This window comes from Narcine bancroftii, chromosome 3, assembly GCF_036971445.1.
Source record: "Narcine bancroftii isolate sNarBan1 chromosome 3, sNarBan1.hap1, whole genome shotgun sequence".
NCBI classification, from domain to species: domain Eukaryota; kingdom Metazoa; phylum Chordata; class Chondrichthyes; order Torpediniformes; family Narcinidae; genus Narcine; species Narcine bancroftii.
In genome coordinates, this window is record NC_091471.1 from 134284880 (window position 1) to 134308867 (window position 23988).

The following is a 23988-nucleotide window of genomic DNA, read 5'->3' on the forward strand; positions in this document are numbered from 1 at the left end:
GCTCTGTGCCCCAGTTATCATGGGATTTTAGTTCCAGTGTCTCCTCCACAGCCTCACCCTTGCCTTCGGTGGCCCATCCCTCACTCACCATCCACAGCACAAAGTCCAGTGACTGCATACAGTCCACCTGCGAGCTCTCCACCCTATGGGTGCCTCCTCCATCCCTCTTCAACAACCTATGCCAGACTGTAAGCCCATAGTGGCCAACAGCAGGCACTACTAGGGCCAACAGGACCTTTATCAAGGCCGAGGTGAGATGGTTTTTAGCAGAAGGAGTTATAGAGCCCAGCACCAGCACCTGGAGAGCCCGGGTCTTTGTTGTAAAAGGGAACAGCCAACCGAGTATGGTCATCAACTATAGTCAGACCATCAACCAGTACTCCCAGCTGGATGCCTACCCTCTGCCCTGCATTGCTGACATGGTCAATGAGATGGCCCAGTACAGGGTTTTCTCCATGATTGACCTGAATTCAGCCTGCCACCAGCTCCCCATCCATGCCCGAGAAAATCCCTATACTGCCTCTGAGGCAGACGGGCGCCTCTACCAATTCCACTGGGTCCTGTTTGAGGTCACAAATGGAGTCTCCATGTTCTAACGGGATATAGACCCTTTGGTAGACCAGCACAGCCTAAGAGCGACCTTCCCGTACCTGAACAATGTCACCATCTGCAAGAACATGATGCCAAACTGGAGAGATTTTTCCAGATGGCAGAGGCACTGAACCTCACTTACAAAAGGGAAAAGTGTGTGTTCAGCACTACCCACCTCGCTATCCTGGGGTGCATCATGGAACATGGTGTCATTGGTCCTGACCCCAAATGCATGCACCCCCTAATTGAACTGCCCTTCTGCCACAGGCTCAAGGTCCTCTGCAGCTGTCTATAGCTCCTCTCTTACTACTCCCAGTGGTCTCCTGCTTCTCAGACAAAGTTTGCCTACTGGCCCAAGCCACTACCTTTCCTTTCCCCCCTAGAGGCGTGTGGCATTTTCCCACATCAAACAGGACATTGCCTATACCATGTTGCATGCCATGGACGAGACCTCCCCGTTCCAGGTAAAGTGCGATGCCTCTGATATTGCCCTCACTGCCACCCTCAATCAAGGGGGCAGACTTGAGGCCTTTTTCTCCAGGACCCTCCAAGGTTTAGAGCTTGGACACTCCGCCATTAAAAAGGAGGCCCAGGTGATCATGGAAGCAGTCTGCCACTGGCGCCACTACCTGGTGGTCAGAACGTTAATCAAGAACGACAAGATCTTGCGCTAGAGAGTCGATCTGGCCACTTTCAGCTACGACATCCAGTATAGGCTGGAGAAGCTCAATGACTCCCCTGATGCCCTGTCCTGGACCTGTGCCAGTGTGCAGTCCGAACAAATGCAAGCGCTACACAACACCCTTTGCCACTCGAGCATCATGAACCTGTACCACTTCATTAAGTCCCAGAACCTTCCCTTCACCGTCCAAGAAGTCCACACCATGACTCAGTCCTGCAGGGTCTGTGTGGACTGCAAACCACACTTCATCCGCCCGCCACAGGCCCATGTAGTCAAGGCCACTCGGGCCTTCGAACAACTCAGCATCAACTTCAAGGAACCACTGCCTTCCACGAATAAGTTATAGACGAATACTCCTGTTTTCCCTTCGCCATCTCTTGCCATGACACCTCCCCTGCTTTTGTTATCAAGGCACTGATGCAGATCTTCACCATGTTCAGGTACCCGGCATTCATCCACAGTGACCAGGGGTCTACTTTCATGAATGAGGAGATGCAAGGCATCATGTCTAGTCACATGACCAGCTACAACCCAAAAAGGGGCAATGGGCAGGTAGAGCATCAAAATGGGGTGATCTGGAAGGCAGTCCTCCTGGCCCTGAGTTCGAAAGGATGGTCCATTAGCTATTGGCCCGAGGCACTTCACGTCACTCTTGTGCACGGCTACCCATCAATCTCCCCCAGAAACGCCTTTTCTCCTTTCCGAGGAAATCAGCGACTGGCATCTCCCTGCCAGCGTGGCTGATGTCTCCAGGACTAGTACTCCTCCGCAAACACGTGAGGACCCACAAATCCAACCCCCTGATTGAGCAGGTGCATCTCCTCTATTTGAACCCTAATTATGTCTACATCAGGTGTCCCAATGGATGTGAGGACACCATCTCAACCAGGGACATGGCACCAGCAGAGGCCCAGAACCCCCCCCCCCCCCACTTCCTGGGCACCCCTGGTCCCTCCAGGATCCCCTGGGAGCTGACACCCTCTCTTCACCTCTCCAGAGGGACCCACTCCCTGCAGTCCAGCCCCACACCTTGCCAGACTTAATCCCATCCACACCACCAGCTGCCCCGGCCACCCCGGACCCAGACAACCCTCAGGCAGCCCTGCCCCTACCACCCCTACTAACTATTGAGGAGCTTGTCTTGTGATGATCCCAGAGGCACAGACAACCACCAGATCATCTGAACTTGTAAATGCTACCCGGTACCAAGGACACCACCCCCTCCCCCAGGACTCATTTTAAGAAGGGGTGAATGTGGTGGTACAATCACTACACTGGCCGTACTACTACCGGCCTACTGCAGGAGCAAACCACTGTGCCTGCAGGGGCAAACCACTGTACCTGCAGGTAGGCAACCTGGGAGACTGGCCCCACCTGCCGGCTGTCATTTACTGGCCCATATAAAATCTCGAGGTGGCTCCTTCAGGGACAGTCAAATACATGGAGCCAGCAAGAGACTGAGAGTGGTGTGTACAAGCTAATTAAAGCCTGTTGTATAGTCTGTGGACTTTGCGTCAGAACTATTCACGCAGCTGCGCTCACAAACAGGAATTGTACAAACCAGTGCTCACAGTGGTAGGGTTAGTGGGCACAGCTTGCAACTCTGAGATTGTGGTATGTGTGGCTGTTTTGCAGGCAATGAAATGAGTGGAGTTAGTGTGATCCAGACCACCCTCCCTCCAAAGCTCCCATCACCTTGACCGCAAACTCTAGCCTAGGCCAAGGCCACCCACTAGAGCTCCCAATACCCCGAACACAGACCCTCGCCTAGGCCAAGGCCACCCACTAGAACTCCCGATGATCCAACCGCCGACGCCCACCTAGGCCCTGCCCACCTGCCCATCGAAGCTCCCAACACCTTGTCTGTGAACTTACCACCCAGTCCTGGCCACCTGCCCACACATCTGAGCTCCCGGTGCCCAAATCGATGCAGGTAATTGCTGTGGTCAAAAGTAGTATGTGTGTAATAAACAACCCCCTAAATTTTACTCAAAAATTGGTCCACAAAATTCAACTATAACATGAGTAGAGATGGTATGTGTACTTTTTTGATAATTGAAACTAATACAAATTAGCAATTTAAAAACTACATGCATGAATAAATATTATGTACATGTATTTCTTAATATTTACATGAAAAAAATTGTAACAAAATGTGAATGTAAGAGTAAAAATGTATATGTTGTGGCAGATTGTGCCACTAAGTTCTCGAACTGTCAATCAGAGTTTTGGGCTCTCGCATGAGCGGGTGCCCGGTGTGTGATGGATTAGGAGAAGTGGATGGGTAGTGCAAGGCTGGGTGGTGCTTTCCCTCTCTTTGAATCAGCAGGTCGACTCGTGTCTTCGACTGCGGAAAACAATATTTGAATTGAACTGTTGAATTATTAAACAATGTTTGAACAGAATTGTTAAACGTTTAAACTCAGTGTTTGTACAACCCACAATTGACTAAAGTGATGACCCCGACGATCCAAAATGGCCTCTTTTGGATTGCAACATGCTAGAAGGATACAATTCAGATCTACAGAACGCAGTTTCACTCTAACTGCCCAGTTTCTGGACTCACAACTGCAAGTATGATTTGAGCATGCTGAAGTTCAATCCCACATACACCAGATAACTGCTGATGCCACAAAACGCTTCTACATGGTCAGTGCACTGGCCCAGGAAACCACCACCAGCCGATAACAAGTACAAAGGAATCAAACCACTCCTCAAGCATATATTTGGTGTCTTCTGCTGTGACAGGGTGGCAAAACTACTCCACATGGATGGCCTTGGTGACTGCAAACAGTCCACATTCATGAACAAAATGCTCACCCTGATGGATGGCACAGGAACTGCCTCCTCTTTGAACAGGTTTTCCTTGAGCAATGCCTGAGGATATCCACCTGCCCATCTCGGATGATGATTTCACTGACCTCCGATAGCTGGCAGCCTGTGCGGACTTATTATGGGAAGGAAGGTGTCAGGTCACTCTTCTAAGTGCTACTGGTACCGGGGCACCCAGTACTACCTGTAGTATGGTCAGGTGGTAAGCAACTAAACCAGCTTCCCCACCAGGCTTGCCTGGTGTGGAGAGTGGCTAGACACCCTGCAAGAAGATAAACAAGACCTGTCAAAGGGCGGATGAAATCTCTCATAGCATCAATGGCCATCTAGCAAACATTTTTGCAGCGCAGAAAAGGCATCCCTTGCATTGAAGCTTGGTCTGGCCATTCACTGCAACAGAACTTCCCACAGCCGTCTTGGACCTCACAACATTGCGGGAATCAGGAGGGGGTTGAGAAGGTGGGTCTGGATCTGTGCAACTGGTCATCCTGCTCATCTAAAATCTATTCACGCACACGCTGTTCCTTTCTGAGGAGTGGGGTATCCACAACACACCCAAGTTCTCTTGTGACAGACAAGTAACGAAGAGATAGGCTTCACCAATTGGGAACCATAGTCGCAAGTCTGAATGCAGGTGGAAGGGTGAGCGTGGTCACACATGGATTACAGAGTGGAGATCTGATGACGCAGCTCCCTCTGCATCCTTCTAGCCCTGTTTTGGGAGGCACTGCTCTCCCTACTATAAGGGAAAGGCCTAGAAATGGTGGCTCAAAGACCACTCACACCAACCTGGCTAGTCTGCCGCAGATGGCAGATCATCCAATGCTAGAGGTAAGAATCACACGCAGAATCGATTGTCGCCTCATGGAATATACAAACTTATTGGACATCCTGTTTCTGATCACCCAGAGAGACATACTGCACGTTGCTTGTGTGTTCAAGGACTTCAGAGAGGACATTGCAGTTCTCCAGGAGTCTTGAGTCGCTGGAGAGGGCATGCTGTGTGAAGAGAATGGAGGGTACCCATTCTTCTGGTCTGGCAGACCCGAAGAGAAAAAAAGAGAATCTGGTGTGTGCTTGGCTATCAAGAACTGCCTTGCAGCAAAGCTACCAATCCTGCCTGTTGCTGTATATGATCGAATCAAGACCTTACGAATACCTCTGCAAGGAAAGCCCCACCTCACCATAGTCAATGTTTATGCCTCGACTCTGACTAATCCCAGTGAAGTCAAGGAGGCATTTGATAGTGAGCTAAAAACCACCATCAGTAGTGTTCCGATAAGCTGCTGTTGCTAGGAGACTTTAATGCTCGGATTGGCAAGGAGTGCACTGTGTGGCCTGGTGTGATTGGATGCCAAGGGTTTGGCAACTGTAACAGTAACCATCTACTGCTCCTCTTGAATCAGAATTCAAATTGTGCATTACTAACACACTGTTCAGATTGCCAAACAAGTTCAAATGCACATGGATGCATCCATAATCTACAAGCTGGCATCTCATTGACTATGTCATCACCCGACAATGAGACATCTCTAACATTCATATCACCAGTTAAGCTTGGAGCTGAGTGCTCAACTGATCATCGAATGTTGTGGTTGAATCTACGTTTATTGATCAAACCTCCACGCAGACTGATTGCTGCCAAACCACCCAAAAAGCTGAACACCCCCAAATTGAAACACTGAGTGTGGTGATGGCCTGAAATCCTCCATGGAAACTGCGCTAAGCAGATTGGTTGAGAATCCACCAGATGATATTACTGAGCACTGGAATGCTTTCAAAGAAACAGTCTACAGTGCTGCCCAGGACACCTTGGGGAAGATCAAGCACAAGTCTCAGAACTGGTTTGATGAGAACAACCAATCTGCACAAGACCTTCTAAGAGCTAAGGCAGTTGTACACTAAGCTCTTCTTCGACACCCAAACTCAAGTTCCAAAAAATGTACCTTTTCGAGAGCAAAATCAACTCTGCAAAGGCATGTTCAGAGCTATGAAAGACCAGTGGTGGGCGAACAAGGCAAGGAGTTACAAACTTTTGCTAACTGTAATGACTCAAGAAGCTTCTAAGAAGCAATCAAGGTTGCGTATAGTCCATCAAAGCAAGGTACCTCACAACTCCTGAGCAAAGGCGGAACATCCATCTCTGAGAAGTCAGAGCACATGAAAAGATGGCAAGAACACTTCTACGAGCTATTGAATAGACCAGGAACCATCACCGATGAAGCATTGGGCAAAGTACACCCTCAACCCATATTGTTCGAGCTTGATGCTCCCCCTACTCTTCACAAGGTCATCAAAGCTATCAAATAGCAAAAACCCAACAAAGCATCAGGGCCTGATGGTATTGCAGCTGAGATCTACCAGTATGGTGGTAACACACTGACATCATGCCTGCACCAGCTGGTCACAAAGTTTGTGACCATCTACAAGAAAAAGGGAGGCAGGAGAGTTTGCTGTCAGTTGCAGGAAAATGCCTCGCGAAGTTCATCCTTAGACGTTTGGGTCCAACATCAATGACAACATCCTTCCAGAAAGTCAGTGTGGTTTTTGAACAGGCCATAGTACAGTGGATATGATCTTATCACTGAGACAGCTCCAAGAGAAATGTGTTGAGCAGCAGAAAAGTCTCTATGTCACATTTGTTGATCTTACCAAAACATTTGGCACTGTTGGTAAGGCCTGTGGAAGTCCTTACCAAATTTTAGTTGCCTCCCACGCCTAACCAACATCATCTGTCAGTTCCACAAAGCTATGGAAGGCTGTGTCAATATGTATGGTGAGTTGTCAGACCCATTTCCCATCAGCAGTGGAGTGAAACAGGACTGTGTTTTAGCTCCTACTCTGGACTATTCTTCGCTGCTGTTCTTAAGGATGCCACATCCGACCTGAAGTTAGGGATCTTCCTACAAATGAGGGCTGAGTTTGGGCTCTTCCTACAAATGAGGGATGAGTCTGAGGTCCTCCTACAAATGAGGGCTGATGGAAGGCTCCTCCTCAATCTCTTAAGATTGAGAGAAAAAAAAGAAAAGTCAGGGATACTGTGGCACACGAGCTACAGTTTGCTGATGACTGTACACTGTTGCCCACTCTCTCAAAGACTTTCAGGCGATCACCAGTTATTTTGCCAATGGTGCTAAGAGCTACAGATTGACAATCAGCCTGTAAAAGATGGAAGTTTTGTACTGACCGGCCCCTGGCTCAAGCTATGAAGAACTAATTGTACTCATTGACGACACTCGTCACAAGTTTTGCTACCTATACAGCACAATAACATCCTCAGCTTCTCTAGATGTAGAGATTGAGTCAAGAACCAGAAAGGTCTGCTTTGTCTTTGGCCAGCTGAAAGATCGGATTTGCTCACAGAACATCAGGTTGGCCACCAAGAGCAAGGTGTACAGGGCCATTACCATATCAGCCTTGCTGTATGGATGTGAGACATGGTGCCCATATCAGAATCACTTACGTGAGCTCGACCAACTGCAGCAGCATCACCTATGTTCTCTGATGAAGATCACCTGGTTAGACAATGTCTCCAATATCAAGGTCCATTCTGGAGCCAGAATGCCAGCAGTTTCAACCTTAGTGATGTCAGTCCAACTGCACTGTTGTCAGAATGCCTGATGGAAGACTGCCCAAGGACATCTTGAACAGCCAACTGTCCAGTGGTACCCAAAAACAAGGAGGCCATTGACTATGGTACAAGGATGTTCTATACAGGAGCCTCAAGAAAGATGACATTGCCCTTTCAACATGGGAAGATTTGACTCAAGATTGTTCACAGTGGAGGGACACCATCAGAAAAGGTATAGACGCTGCTGAGAATGAGCTCAAAGAGGCAAAAGAGGAAAGGCACAGGAAGCACCACAATAGAACTTCTGTCCCTGCTGCCCCTCCAGGCCTCACCTGCCAAGTATGTGGCAATCAGTGCCTGTCAAGGATCAGCCTGTAGAGCCACTCTATGACACACATATCAAATCCCACAAACTGATTGAAAGGATCCATCATCATCCTACAGGATGGATAGCCAGAAGAAGCAAAGGAAAGCAATCATCAACGGGGTGGTGGCAGTGTCTCGCCAAGTGATATGGACAGCCCCAGACTCCACAGAAAGGGCAACAGTGATGTCAGCCTCGAGCAGCACCAGTAAGGACAAGTGGTACTACTACCTCTAAAGATGGGGCTCCATGGCCTGCTGATGCCAACCACCCTGCACGCATCCAAGAAATGCTTCAGCTGGCCATCGGAAGTGGCCAGAAAGATCGACTCCTCTACATCTGGGATTGTCATTTGGAGCGATGTTTTCTCATTGACACAGGAGCGGAGGTCAGTGTGTTGCCCCCCCCCCCCCCCTTGAGCATTGACACTCGCTCTGGAAAGAAGGGGCCTCCTCTGACCGCCACCAACAGCAGCACTATCAAGACATATGGGGTCTGCACGATCCTCCTCAATTTCAACTCCTGTCATTTCAAATAGACTTTTACCATCACCAACTTCTCACAACTGCTGCTGGCCACCAATTTCCTCCAAGCACACTCCTTGTTGATCGATTTGAAAGGACAATGTCTCGTAATTCCAAGACGCTCAAATCGATCACCTTGCGCCATGCCAAATTGATTGCACCTCACTTCGGCTCAGTGACCTTCTCCAACAATGAGTATGCCAGGAACCTAGCTGATTTCCTGGACATCATAACTTCCCAGTTCTCAATGGCCAGCCCCAAGCATGGGGTACAGAACCATATCCCCACCAGAGGGCTGCCACTCCATGAATGCACATGCAGACTGCCCCCCCCCCCCATGACAAGCTCCAACTGGCCAAAGACAAGTTCCACATGCTTCACATGATCCCCAAAACATCTGGGGGCTAGAGACACTGTGGACACTACCGCCATCTTAACGAGGTCACAACAGCTAACCAAAACTCCATCCCTCACATCCAGGACTTCACAGCAAACCTGCATGGTGCCAAGTTATTTTCCAAGATCGACCTGGTTGGCGGCTACCATCAGATTCCAGTTCTCACAGACGATATCTCCATGACAGCTCTCATCACCCCATTTGGGCTCTTTGAGTTTCTGCACATGCTTTTCAGTCTCAAGAATGCTGCCCAAACTTTCCAAAGGCTTATGGACATGGTAGGCTGTGGGCTCAACTTCATGTTCACTACCTTGATGACATCCTCATCGCTAGCCGCTCTCGCCAGGAACACACCTCTGACAGCTCTGCTAGAGGCTCGATGAGCATGCCCTCATGATCATTCTTGCCAAGTGTCAGTTTGGCTTTCACAGACCATAAATCACTCATGTTTGCCTTTGCCAAAGTGTCTTATCCTTGGTCAGCTCATCAGCAGTGCCAACTGACCTACATTTTGGAATAAATGACTTCCATCCAGCACATTGCAGGCAAGAGCAACCAGGTCATAGATGCATTATCCTGTATGGCCTTCAATCTCACCCACGCTCTGGTCCCAGGTGTCGATTACACAGCTGTGGTGGCCACCCAGTGAGAGGATGAAGAGATGCCTGCCTACTGCACTACCATCTCAAATCTAAAGTTAGAGGATGTGAGATTTGGGCCTGCTGACACCACATCCGTGATGTGTCCATAGGACAGCCAAGACCCATCATCCCGCTGCCTGGTGATGCCAGATCTTCAATATGGTTCAAGGTCTAGCTCACCCTTCCATTTGGGCAAATAAGAAACTTATTGCAGCCAAGTTCATGTGGCGCAAACAAGTCAGTAACTGGGCCAGAGTGTGCATTCCCTGTCAAACCTCCAAGATTCAGCGACACATCAAGGCGCCACAGCAGAACTTTGGTCCAACACACCGATGTTTCGACCACATCCACATCAACATTGTGGGACTGCTGCCCCCATCCAGAGGCGTCACCATCTTTTCACCATCATGGACAGATTCATGAGATGGCCAGAGGCCATCCCACTCTTGGACACCTCCACTGTGACCTGTGCACATTCCCTCTCCACCCACTGGATAGCCCATTTCGGCTTTCTGGCAGAATCTCCTTCAACAAAGGGGCACAGTTCATCTCTAGGCTGTGGTCAGCAATGGCCCGGCTGCTTGGCACTAAGCTGCATCACACAATGGCCTACCATCGCAAGAAAATGGCATAGTGGAACGTTTTCGCCGCCACATGAAGGCATTCATCAAAGCACAGCTCATGAGGCCTGACTAGATGGACGAATTGCCTTGGATCAAGCTAGGTTTATGCATTGCCCTAAAGGAAGACCTGGCAACTTCCTCAGCCGAGCTAGTGTACAGAGCCCCGCTTACGGTATCAGGGGACTTAATCCCGGAAGCACGTGAACTTCAAGAACTGCCGATGACCATGCTGATACAACTCCTTGAGAAGGTGGGGACGCTTTCTCCAGTGCCAACGTCCCGACACGGTCTCACAACCATGTACGTCCCACCTGACCTCCAGGACTGCAGTATGTTTTCCTTCACCAAGATTCCTACCATATATTTCTGCAAAAGCCACACGAGGGCCTTTCAGAGTACTACAAAATGATGCCACAGTTTTCATCATCAACATGGGCGGCAGACCCAAGACTGTCTCTGTGGATCGTCTCAAGTCAGCACACTTGGACACTGACCAACCAGTGCTGGTGGCACAACCCCACCCCAGAGGGCTTCCACTATCACGACCAAACCTACCTTCAACTCGACAACCTAACCACCTCAAATACTCCTGTTCTGGAAGGGATCATGTGGCAGATTGCACCACTTAGTTCTCGAACTGTCGTTTGGAGGTTCAGGCTCTCATGGGAGTGGGTGCCCAGCATGTGATGGGCTGGGAGAAGCAGACTGGTAGCACAAGGCTGGACAGATGTTTTTCCTCTCTCTGAGTCAGCAGGTCGACTTGCGTTTTCAACCATGGATAACAACATTTGAACTGATCTGTTGAATTATTAAACTTAATGTTTGAACTGAATTCTTCAACAATTAAACTCAGTGTTTGTATAACCCACAAATGACTACAATGTAATATTTTGTTATGTCTGGCTCTCAAACATCTGAGATTTATTGTAGGTGGTTCTTACATTAAAAAAGTTTGGCCATCCCTATCCTGGACATCAAGCAGTCCTTCATTAATTGTACACTACATGCCCATACCATGTGCCTGGTAAGTCTTCATGTCGTTGTAGCCTTCTGACTACCCAGTTATATCCATTTGTGTTCCAGAACTGAATACCACTATAATCCTGGACATAACTATGTAATTTTTTCTCTCTCAGATCTCATTACTATATTACGTTTTACCTACAATTCATGTGGACAATGTCAATCTATTTAATCAGAGGCTTATACATTTAAACTTATCTATCATCTTAGAAGTAGATATAGATGAAATAATGATTTAGACATTCACCTTGGACCTCAGTTGGACTCCGACAATAGTGAAACTATACTCGACATGCTCGCACATTTGAGTACACACAGTACAAACAGGGACTCTTACACACACCAACGGGGTGCAGCTACCTGCAAGTATTGCTCTATCGTAATATTACAGCTCAGCTTCAGTGTAGTGCACACTTTACCCATGACACTTCCAGCAATGTCCACAGTAGCGACCTAGCATGGAGCAATATCTGGGGATTGGACCATGAGCCAGAGAGAAAGAAATGTGCTATGCACCAATGTTTTATACAGTTCTGATCTGGGCACCTAGCCAATAATGATCCTAGGTAATTTTAATGAGCCAATGGCAAGGTGTGCACTAACAGGTGGTCGGAGTCCAACAGTGATGTAACTTCCAAATAAGTTTCAGACAGAAAGGGCACATGACCACCCACAATATACACATACCAGACAGGCAGGGAGGCTACAGTTCCTCCACACACAACAGAAACTCAAATCTCTTTGATGAGAACACAGAATCCCAATGTAAATGATGGAAAGAGTAAATGTTCCTCAGTCACCCACCACCAAGTCACATTCCTTCTGCCCCACCTGTGGCAGAGTCTGTGAGACCCACATATGGCCTCATTGGCTATATCAGAATCCACAGAAATAGAGTGAATTTATCCTTGATTCCATGGGAGAGCCAAAGAAAAGAAAACCACATCAAAGTTACGTGGCTTTATTAAGTTAAATGCTCTTAATTATTGTCTCTTAATTATTGATGGTGGTTATCTTCCAAAGAATTAAAAATAGAAATTTTCTCAACTAAATATTGATATTATCATATCATGAGATGATCACACTGTCTGAAAGTGAAGGGGAACTCATCCCATTCCTGACCCAGTGGAAATCCCAACAGCATTTTAGCCCTTGATATCTCTTGCAGCTCAGAAGCTATTTTCAGCAAAACTATGACTTTCCTCTTTTATATTGGTGAGGGAAAATATTATCTTCAAAAATATAATTCTCACGTATCTACAGAGACTGATGTCATATAGATATGACAGACATGAATAAGTCTACAAAGATTACACAAGAGATGCTGATTGAAAAGTTAATACTATATCAAGCAAATGATAGAGATTTAGGAAAGGCAACACATATTAATAGGAACATAAGATATAGAAGCAGGAGTAGGCTATCTGGGCCATCGAGCTGTTTCATCATTAAATAAGATCATAGCTGATTTAGCCATGGACTCAGCTCCACCTCCCTGCATTTTTCTCCTAACCCTTATGTGGTCATATAACAACCACTATAGCCCCACTCCTTCTGGCCTACTACAGGGGGCCAACCATTGTTCCTGCAGGTAGATAATCTGGGAGGCTGGTCCCACCTTGCCAACTGTCAATCACTGGCCCATATAAAAACTTGAACTGGTCCTTTCCTAAATCAGTCAGGCACGTGGAACCGAAGGCTACACTCATATCTGGTGCTTTCTGCTTTAAGCTGATTAAAGCCTGTTGTACAGACTTTCGAGTTTTGTGTTGTTTGCTGCACCACAGCAAACCACACCTTAGTCACTCTATTGTGCAAAAATCTGTCAAACTGTTGCGGTGTTTATAAGATTTATGGACAAAGTTGTTGAAAGTATTCCAGATGCGGACAAACCAGGGCCTTTGTATAGATATAGTATATACAGCAATGAACTCTCTGAACCCTTCTCCATTAACAATGGCGTGAAGCAAGGCTGTGTTCTCGCACCAACCCTCTTTTCAATCTTCTTCAGCATGATGCTGAACCAAGCCATGAAAGACCCCAACAATGAAGACGCTGTTTACATCCGGTACCGCACGGATGGCAGTCTCTTCAATCTGAGGCGCCTGCAAGCTCACACCAAGACACAAGAGAAACTTGTCCGTGAACTACTCTTTGCAGACGATGCCACTTTAGTTGCCCATTCAGAGCCAGCTCTTCAGCGCTTGACGTCCTGCTTTGCGGAAACTGCCAAAGTGTTTGGCCTGGAAGTCAGCCTGAAGAAAACTGAGGTCCTCCATCAGCCAGCTCCCCACCATGACTACCAGCCCGCCCACATCTCCATCGGGCACACAAAACTCAAAACGGTCAACCAGTTTACCTATCTCGGCTGCACCATATCATCAGATGCAAGGATCGACAATGAGATAGACAACAGACTCGCCAAGGCAAATAGCGCCTTTGGAGACTACACAAAAGAGTCTGGAAAAACAACCAACTGAAAAACCTCACAAAGATAAGTGTATACAGAGCCGTTGTCATACCCACACTCCTGTTCGGCTCCGAATCATGGGTCCTCTACCGGCATCACCTACGGCTCCTAGAACGCTTCCACCAGCGTTGTCTCCGCTCCATCCTCAACATCCATTGGAGCGCTTTCATCCCTAACGTCAAAGTACTCGAGATGGCAGAGGTCGACAGCATCGAGTCCACTCTGCTGAAGATCCAGCTGCGCTGGGTGGGTCACGTCTCCAGAATGGAGGACCATCGCCTTCCCAAGATCGTGTTATATGGCGAGCTCTCCACTGGCCACCGTGACAGAGGTGCACCAAAGAAAAGGTACAAGGACTGCCTAAAGAAATCTCTTGGTGCCTGCCACATTGACCACTGCCAGTGGGCTGATATCGCCTCAAACCGTGCATCTTGGCGCCTCACAGTTTGGCGGGCAGCAACCTCCTTTGAAGAAGATCGCAGAGCCCACTTCACTGACAAAAGGCAAAGGAGGAAAAACCCAACACCCAACCCCAACCAACCAATTTTCCCCTGCAACCGCTGCAACCGTGTCTGCCTGTCCCGCATCAGACTTGTCAGCCACAAACGAGCCTGCAGCTGACGTGGACTTTTACCCCCCTCCATAAATCTTCGTCCGCGAAGCCAAGCCAAAGAAAAAGAAAAAAGAAGTATAATTTCTGTATCCCTTTTCCTTGGACACCTTGATGCAAAAGATTGGTATTCCACTACCATCTTGATTATTTTCAATTAATCTTTTAGTGATATTTTAGTGATCCATATATATCAACCCTGTCCTCTCTACTAACATTTAGGAGGTAGATCTCAGATGGGTCTAAATTAGGATCTACCTGCCTCAGTTTTGACCATTTGTTATTTGTTAATATTTTTGGAATGTGATATTTCCATCTACAGTGCTGACAATCTTTCTTATCTTTGCATTGTAGCTCCAATACAAATCCTTGCTGAACACCACTGGTTAACATTATCTCTCGTCTTTGACACAGCCTGATTTCAAGCTGGGTATGATTTTGCCTTAAATGCCATGAACTTTTGCAGACAATGTGTTATAGCAGGCCATATCATGAAATTTGAAATAGATCTAATTCATAGATGTTCCCCAGTTCATTTACTTAAGCATCTGATTTTAAAAAAAACAATCATATTTTAAAGCATGAATTAACCTTTATATATCCTCCTGGATTTTCTGATAACTAAAAACTTTCAAGGTTATGCTATCCCTATTTATAGCTTCTACTAATTTGCTGTCATAGATGACAGACCGAAAAGTTGACGATTTCTTGATTTCTCCTATCCCAACTTTCTGAAGTGACAAACAGCTCTCAAATTGAGAAAATGTTAAAAGATTTTAGCTTTGGCTCCTACTTCTTTAAAGACCAAGGAACCAGTTTGCATTGGGTATTTATCACCTTTTCATTCCAATAATTATTTTATCCCTTTTTGATTACACAAATTTTGCTGAATCGTTGTTCCCAATTCAAAAATAAAACCACATAAACATAGTGACTGCCAGTAGAGGTCATACATTGGGCACCCTGTAGTGATGCATTAAAGCTTTTTCACTGGCCAAAAGATGCAAGACAAGAGTGATGGGATGGTGTTCACTTGCTTGGATGAGTATAGCTCCAACAGCACTGAAGAAATTCAACATTATTCAGGGCAAATCATTCACTTGGTAAGCCAGTCTAAGCATTCAGTTTCTCCCATCATACACATATTGTGACTGCATTGTGCAGTAAATGTCATTGAGTCATTCACATTAGTCCTATAGTGAAGGCATCACCATCAAGGGGATTAAGAGCAAGGGCAGGAAGATGTATTGCAACCACACCGCCCGCAATGTCCTCTCCAATTCTAAACCCTGGAATGCATTCCTCAACCAACTGTATGTATCTTGACCAAAAGAAATGCAATGATTCCAGATGGAGAAATACTGTAGAGGTTAATTAGGGATGTGCAAGGAATACTGTACTTGCCAAGCCAGTGATGTCCACACGTGACTTGCCTTGGCATTGCACTGGAACCAATGAAACATTTTGTAGTGGTGTGAGCTGGCCTGGGAAGAGAGGGGAGGGTACCACCTTTGTGATCCTCAGTCAGAACTTTAATTACTATTGCTGTTGTTTGCACGCATACAACCATTCATTTTAAAAACTAAATTGAATAACCATTGACTTGACAAAATATTTTATTCTCAAAATTAAAAATACATTTTCTGTAACAAAATGGCTCATTGAGCTCTGTTTAAATAATTAATATTAAATATTGGTAAATAAATGTAAAGCAGTTTTACACAGGCAGGCTATATCTCAAATAGCTTATTCCAGAATGCATGCCAAAGCTGTACCTTACACTGACCGTGTTATAACATAATGCAATGTCTTAACAATAAATCTGGAAGACAGTTCCCATCACCTTTAAATAAAGGTTTGTCACTGCTGCCAAGATTCAATGGCTTTTTACCTTGTACACATTTTACTTGAGCGATTTATTACTTTGCAATTAATCAACAAAGTCGCTTGGTTAAAGGAGATCCTAATTTTACATCTAAATGGTAGATTGTTGAGGATGTAGCAATACCGTGTGTGGATATTGTCCATCTGAGGACAGAGATGGAGACAAACTGCTAAAGATTGAGGGACAGGCAATGTACAAAGCCAGGCGTGCAGCTGGAATCATCTTGGCTCTGAAACAGTTGCCGGCGATTGGCTCTGCCAGCCGCTGCTGGAAACAGTGGCCACTTGCTCCTGAAGCGGGACAGTCTCACTGACTCAAACCACCTAGGAGTGGTTCAATTTACAAAGAGCAGGGCCAGCAGAGCAATGGGAGACTCACCACTGCCATAAGGAGTCGTTCCCCTCATTTAGGACAATTTGAATGTTAGATCCATTTTGAGGTTAGAAACCAATCAGCCAGTTTGAAAATTACTTTCACTGGAAGGTAATTCACTCAAGATGGTTCCATTAATTTATTGCAACTGCTGATGTGGAACATAGGTAGACGTTTATACAACAGCTTAATTATTTGGCATATTTAAACATGAATTGTCATAACAGACTTATTTTGGTAAAAGGGCACAAAGATTGTAGGAAACAAAACTGTTACTTCCATCTTCATAAGATATTGCAGAGGATTTTTCACTGAGTTATTACAATTGACCAAGTTTTGAAAAATGAGAGAAAATTTTGATAATGCTAATTATTGTTGAGATTCTAAACACTGCAAAAGTACTAATGTTGAATGAGGGGAATGCTTCAAAAGCAAGTTGCTTAGCCCTATAATTAAATAATCAGAAATGTCTTATTTCTAACCAGACAATATGTGAGAATCAATTTAATAACTTAAAAATAGATCTTTAAAATCAGTGTTGATTCTTTGTTACCCATTAAGTGTCAATTAATAATCTTTTTTTAAAAAAAAAGCTTTTGAAACATTATCCAAAAATATTGCATGCTTTCTTCAATCCCCCTTCTGACAGTTAAATTAAGATCTGGCAACACAGTTCAAGGTAGATAAACTAAAGGAGTGAATATGCTTCTACCATTGAAGATACTCTCAAATTTACCTGCAATGAGCCACAATTATGATTTTTGTTTACCGGAGCAGCAATGTTTATTTGCTTAATGTAAATAATAAATACATCATTTTTATTGAGAGACTAGTGTTTGGCTCATGGTTAACAAGTATCTTGAGAACTTAACATATATAAAATATCTTTTTTTATTTGCCACATCCAAAATTTTAGATATGAATAGTCCTAAATTCATCACAGAGTATTTTTGTTCCTGATATCTATTAGATATTGCCTTGGAAAAGGGCTTTGTCAGTAATCAAACCACGTTGCTAAAATTAAGCCTTCTCAATTTTCCCATTGGATAGGGTTATTTTCAGATCAGATGTTAACTGGAACATATATTGCAGCCCAGTGGTGTACTAGAATATAACTAACTGACCTGAAAAAAATCTCTTATGTGGAACTCTGTTGAACAATGATCTAGGATAACTTAGATTAATATTCAAGACATATAATGTCTGAAAAAAACATATGGATATATGATATCTGTTCCAAAACATTTTGCATTCCAGTGCACGGCTGGAGAGTGAATAATATTTACATAAAACTGTCCTCAGACGTATTGTGAAAAAAAATTCCCTTCTAAATAGACAATAAATAATAATATATAATATTAATTATTCATACTCTGGTGAGTTGATAAAATGTCCTTTTGAAATAGATCACTGTGGCTTAAAATGTCCATCATCCAGTTACATTTTTGAAATGTCTGAGGTCAATATATCTCTGCAAAAGACAATAAAATATATTATAGAATAAATAGGATGTCAGTTACAAACATTACATGCATTGTCTACAAATACAAAGTGTAAGATTGAAGGATTGATTGTTCACAACTGAACTATAAATCTTGTCATAATCAGAGTAAAACTTATCCTGAAGTGTGAATGATAGAAACCAATATTGGTTTATTTAGAAACACAAAGGACTCTCGATACCTGAATCGTCAACTATCCATTTTTCTCCATGGATGTTGCCTGACCTGCTGACTTCCTCAAGCATTTTGTTTATTTCTAAACATTTAGTTATGTACAGCTAATTAATTTATTTAAACAGGATGGAGGATGTGCTATACTATCTCCCCAGATCAGTAACAGTAATATTTTCCCTCTGAAACTGCTAAATTTCCTCATGTATTTACTTTCATGGCACCAGTTGAACCAGAGATTCACAAGTATTTCAGATTTTTAAAAAAGTTAAGACAATTAATTTTCAACATTTGACATTGAATAGGTTAAAATTCTGCAACTTTATGCTGAGTTGTAAATGTACCATCGCACCACACTGAAACATAGAGGTTTCTGAATAGTAAGGTCTTTTTCCCATTACTGAAAAACAGCTAACGTTTGTAAATTTTTTCAAGAAAGTAGTATGATTTTCCTTAAGCTTCTAATATCAAAATGTGCAACGCAAATAAATTTCAGTGACTTCGATGTTATTCTTACCTGGTGCTCTTTGAAATTTTTCTGTAGAATTTTCTGCATTCTATTCAGAAATTCCGAGGTGTTTCTTGTTTGATTATCATGCACTGTGCAGTTGCTCTGTGAAATAAACACAAAGTCAGTTTGAGTGTTTTGTATGACTTTTGAATGTATTAAAATAAAATGCTAAAACACCATGATATGTTTTGCGAAATAGGACCTTAAGTGATTTGGATGTTGTGCAAACTTTATATTATATACATAGCAAAGCTATATGGGATATTGTATTGTACCTATATTGACTAAATAGCCAAGTACTGTATCTATACAGTACTATATTTCAGCTACTGTATCTGGCAAGGTAGTATATGAGTTAAGTAGATTAATACTGTACAATACTGTAAACTTTTTTTTGTAATTAGGAAAAGTTCACATTAAAATAATGATAGAAAGTTCAGTACAGTACATACATAAGCCAGTAATATAGGTGCTATTATGAATATCAAGGCATATTTATTATAGGTTATATATGTACTGTACCATTATATACCTGGCAGCATAATCACTTTGTATACAAGAAGCATGAGAGACATGAGTTTTGTGTGGGAAGCTATTGCATTCATTACATCCCATTGTCTGATCAGGATTTCTGAACGATTTTATAACCTTATGGGACCACCAACATATATGCGGTTGGAAGTTATGCGGTGCATGACTGTATTTGAAATACTGCTATGTACAAGGATATTTTATTTACCTGAACATAGTAAGAGTGTCAACATTAAGAAAGTTATTTCAGAAACACAGGAGATTATTAGTCACATATTAGAGGTGGACATTTTGAAGGAAAACATTGGACTTCCCAACATGTCAGCTTGATTAGCATGCACAAATTGGGCTTAAGAATATAACCAGGGATAAGCATTTGTAATGAGATCCTTTCTATACTAAACTGACACAAAGTTAACACAGTGAAAGTTCTGTTTGGAATAAATAGATCTGTGTGCTGATCCCTTCAGGAAGAATTCCCCACACCCATGTAGAAATGGTGACAGCCAATGAACTTGGAATACAGATTTTGCACAGGGCTACAATAGAGTTTAATCAAGATATGTCCAGAACTGTTCACTTTTTGAATATTACTAAGATTCCGCCATCCTATCCAACTTATGTCTTCTCAGCAGTTTGAAATTATCTAGAGAAATTTTGAAAACTCTGCCATTTGCTAAAAGGAAAACAGCCCAGACCCCATTAATGACCACAAAATTCTTGAAGCTCACATTAGAAAGATGGAACCACTTTGCCTTTCTGATCAGTTTGTGCATAGTTCTACTGACGTCCTTTTTCTTGGAGACTTTCATGAATTTGAAGAGTTCAATTATAAAGCAAGCAATGTCATTCTAAAGGAAAGAGAAAGACATTTAATACCACTGCACAATACTCCAAGGTATATACACTTAATGATTTTTGGACAGAAAAAATATTTTATCTATCTAAATTGCTTTAAAGCCTTGTTAAAAACACCATCTCTTTCATAATACAATGTTTGTCACTGGGCCGTTGCAGTTCATTCTGCAGATCTAAAGAAGAGTTCATTAGTTTATGGGTGGATGCTTTGGTCATCTGCAGAGATTAGACGTAGCTTCCATTTGGGTTTAACACAGTGTATGTTAGGAAGAAGTCGATATTAACGATTTGTAGAAATTGTCCTTTTGTTGAACTTATTATGTTATACTATTATGATGTTAATCATACTAAAATCATCCAGTCACTTTAATACACAGTTCAGTTTATAATGGAACAATATTTAATTATTTATTTCCTTTGTTCTATGAACCACAAGATTTAAGCCTTTTCTGTTAACTCAATGAGTTTTTTTGTTCCTTACATAAAAGGTTGCTCACTTATTTTGCTGACATACATAGGAAATTCTGACTCAGGGTAAGGATTTTGGTGATCATATTAGCTGCTTTAAAGTGCCAATTTTCACAGTGTGAAACATTCTCATGATTTGGCAGCTTGTTTATGGTTGTGCAATGTGTTAGAAAGGAAACTTTTTGACCCATTGACAGGAAGAGTTTCCTGATTTATTTACATAATATCAGTAACTGCTACTTGACTGTATAGTGTCTTACAGAATGCAAGCATAATATTGATTTAGTGTCTTACAGTTATTATAATGCTCCATCTCATTGTAACTGCAGTTATCAACTATTATTTTATATAGATTTTAACAGCTATTATAATGTTCCATTTCAATATAACTGTCCTCATAATATATTTGATCTTGACCCAAAATATAGATGTAATAATCGGACTGTGGTTACTTGATCCTTTGAAATGAATAAACTGAGGAAGGTAGCTGTAAAGAGGAAGATGAGAATCAACTAAGCCTAAAGACTAGCAAGGATAAACATGATGCATTGGTGTTGACCAATGTTATATGTTACAATCAAAAGATTGATCTTAGTATTCTGATTGCTCACGTGAAGAATGATTTACTCCTCAGGTGATTATCTCACAAATGTAAAATACTCCATGAGAAAGACTAATAAGAATATTTATGTTTACATTGTGTAGAAATATCTTTTGTCAGAATTAAAGAATGGTGTAGCCCAAAGGGAGGATGTTTATCTGATTTTATCTATGCAGGCACCATTGAAAAGACTATCCAATGAATTTGGCTATTCTGTTATTTCCTCTTGCCCTATAAAGTTTTCCTTTCAGGTATTTACCCAATTTCCTTTTCAATGTTGTTTTGAGTATATGCTTCTCTTGCCTTTTTAGTAGTTTTCCGATTGTGACAACAAAAAGATTGTGTGGTTCCTCTTGCCAACTCATTTTCTGTTCCCATTTACAGTAAATTTCTGGTTCCTCACCCTATTTATCCATTGTGTAAAAATTGATGCCTTTTTTATCACGTTTCCTCTTAGTGTTCTCAACAAGGATATTGCTATCTTTTCTACCCTATTAAATGAAGGAGATATCATCTGCAGATTTTCTTTCAGTGCGAACTTACAGTTGATGCACTTCACGAACTGACCACTAGGAGATAGGCAAGAATCAACCAGGTTAATTTGACAATGATCAAATTAGTCTCTAGCTGTTAAAAACACCTGAAATTGTTTTAAATCATTTAATTTAAAAATAATTTTAAAAATTGAGATAACCAGCATAGAACAAGAGTTGGCAAGAGTAAAAAAAATATGCTGTAAATTATTACATTATGAAATGGGCTGAAAGGGCAAGGGAAACACATTGAAAGTATTTTTCAAAATATAATAAAATACTTGATGCCTTATGTGCCCAGGCATGCTTCCTTAGTAAAAGCAAATAAGGGTAAAATCTAATAGAAATTAATATTTTCTGTCTACATGATTGCTGTTGGCATATAAATGAGCCAAAGGCTCTTTGAAGTTCACCCTTCAATGGGCTTCCATGAACTTAGTGTTAGGAAACAACAAGGTTGGGTCAAACCAAATTGAAGCATTTGTTAAGCATAATTCTGGAGTAGATCAATCTTTATTGGATGTAACAAGAAAAAGAGCACTTTATCCAAAGACTTTTTATCAAATGTGCATTTAAAATATGAATGACTCTTTGTACCACATTATCACGATGGCTTAGTCTCTACAATTTGTACTTTTTATGAGTAAATTATATTGTTAAAAGTTCAGTGACAACATTCTACAGGATCTACAAGGTGCCTTTTTTAACAATGTTAAATGATTAGCAAATATTTTCTAATCTCAATGTAAATCCAGTTGCATCTTTTAATTGCTAATGCCCCAAACACTGAATTTTGTTCATAGCTATAAAATGGAAGAAAAGAAACAGACTATTTTGTGTGTATCGCTAGGATAATATATAAACCCTTTGGTAAGCACACCGGAAACTTCTCTTCCTTCCTGTAATTATATTTTAACTGATGAAGCACATTTGTCAACTGGTTTGCAATACAACAAAAAGTAATGTTGATTTATGAAAACCAGATTCCTTTATTTTTATTTATTGTGCATATATATGCTAATCTGAGGAAAATAATTTGCATTTAAGTATTGGCCATAAACTTCATATACCTGAGAACAAATAAAACATCTTAATCTGAAAACTCACACGAGCTTCACTTTTAGTTCAAAATAGTATTTCCAGTTGTTTGATATTAGCTTCACCTTACAATCAATAGAATGAAGAGCTTTTGCATTCTGACAATTAGAAATTTCATATTGAAATCTAAAATACTTGTGTGAAGTAAGCAATCTTTCAAAACTTACAAGATTTTTAACTTATTCATTATTATGTATAAAATCTGACCTCCATCATATAAAATTTCAGCATACCAAATTAGTTGTTATCTGTCTTTTTTCCACTTTTCTCTGAGAGAACTGACAATTTTAAATCCAAATACTTCCAATATTTAGAACTGCATCATGAGTTTACAATTGCATGTGATTTATGGGGGTGAATGTTGCTAAGTGCAACGTTTTGACTCATGCACTTTCAAATGTGATTCATGTTTTTGAGCCTTTCACTTGAAACACTTAGAAGAATTGATTTGCATCATTTGTTTTTGCCTTCCCATAAATTTAATTAATGCTAAATTTCAAAGAAATTATGACTTTAAAAGATAGAAAGCATGTTGACAAAGCCGAGCTGCTCAGAACCCAGATTGCTTTTCCTATCTGTTGTTCATATCTGACAGAACACCCTGTCATACACCCACCATATAAATGACATAGCTCAAAATTTGTGTTAGAATTAAAGAATTTTACCTACCGAGTTTTTGCCAGAAGGGACAGGTAACTGAGTCACAACGTCCTGGGAAAATAGGAGATCATTCAAACTATTAGGTCACGTTTTGGATATAACTTAAAGCAATTCATTGTGAAAATCAGAAATTAAATTTTAACCTTACCTTCATCTGATGTTTCAGATTGTTTACATCTGTGATCATCTCCTTCAGCGCTTTAAGAGTTGGGGCACCATGAAGACTGATACTGACAGTAATCAAGAAAAAGCCGTAGAATATTATCCTGTACATTGTGGTATTGATCGTCGCAGATTTGTTGTAGTTGTTTCTAAAGAGAAGTTGGTTGAAAAATGAATAGAGCTAACAACAACAGAACATGTATATATTCTTGTTGAGAAAGGTAAGACCCTCCCATTTAACATGCTGGAAAAGTTTTTGATGAGTAATCCTTTTCTTTTCCAATGGTAAGGTGTACGTACGTATGTGT

General features: G+C 42.3%; 2 long non-coding RNA genes across 4 annotated transcripts in view; one reads left to right on the plus strand and one right to left on the minus strand.

The window, feature by feature from the left end:
- Positions 1–7653, minus strand: part of LOC138757586 (uncharacterized) — a 44714-nt gene extending 37061 nt beyond the window's left edge. For both annotated transcript variants that reach the window (XR_011353713.1, XR_011353712.1), the window contains exon 1: positions 7569–7653. This is a non-coding gene — a long non-coding RNA (uncharacterized lncRNA). The remainder of the gene's footprint in view (positions 1–7568) is intronic.
- The window catches only part of LOC138757585 (uncharacterized), a 38741-nt gene that overhangs the window by 12718 nt on the left and 2035 nt on the right, over positions 1–23988 (plus strand). The window contains exons 2-4 of one of the 2 annotated variants that reach the window (XR_011353710.1): positions 14683–14758; positions 21055–21260; positions 23685–23901. This is a non-coding gene — a long non-coding RNA (uncharacterized lncRNA). The remainder of the gene's footprint in view (positions 1–14682; positions 14759–21054; positions 21261–23684; positions 23902–23988) is intronic. The other variant, XR_011353711.1, reaches the window with a different exon arrangement.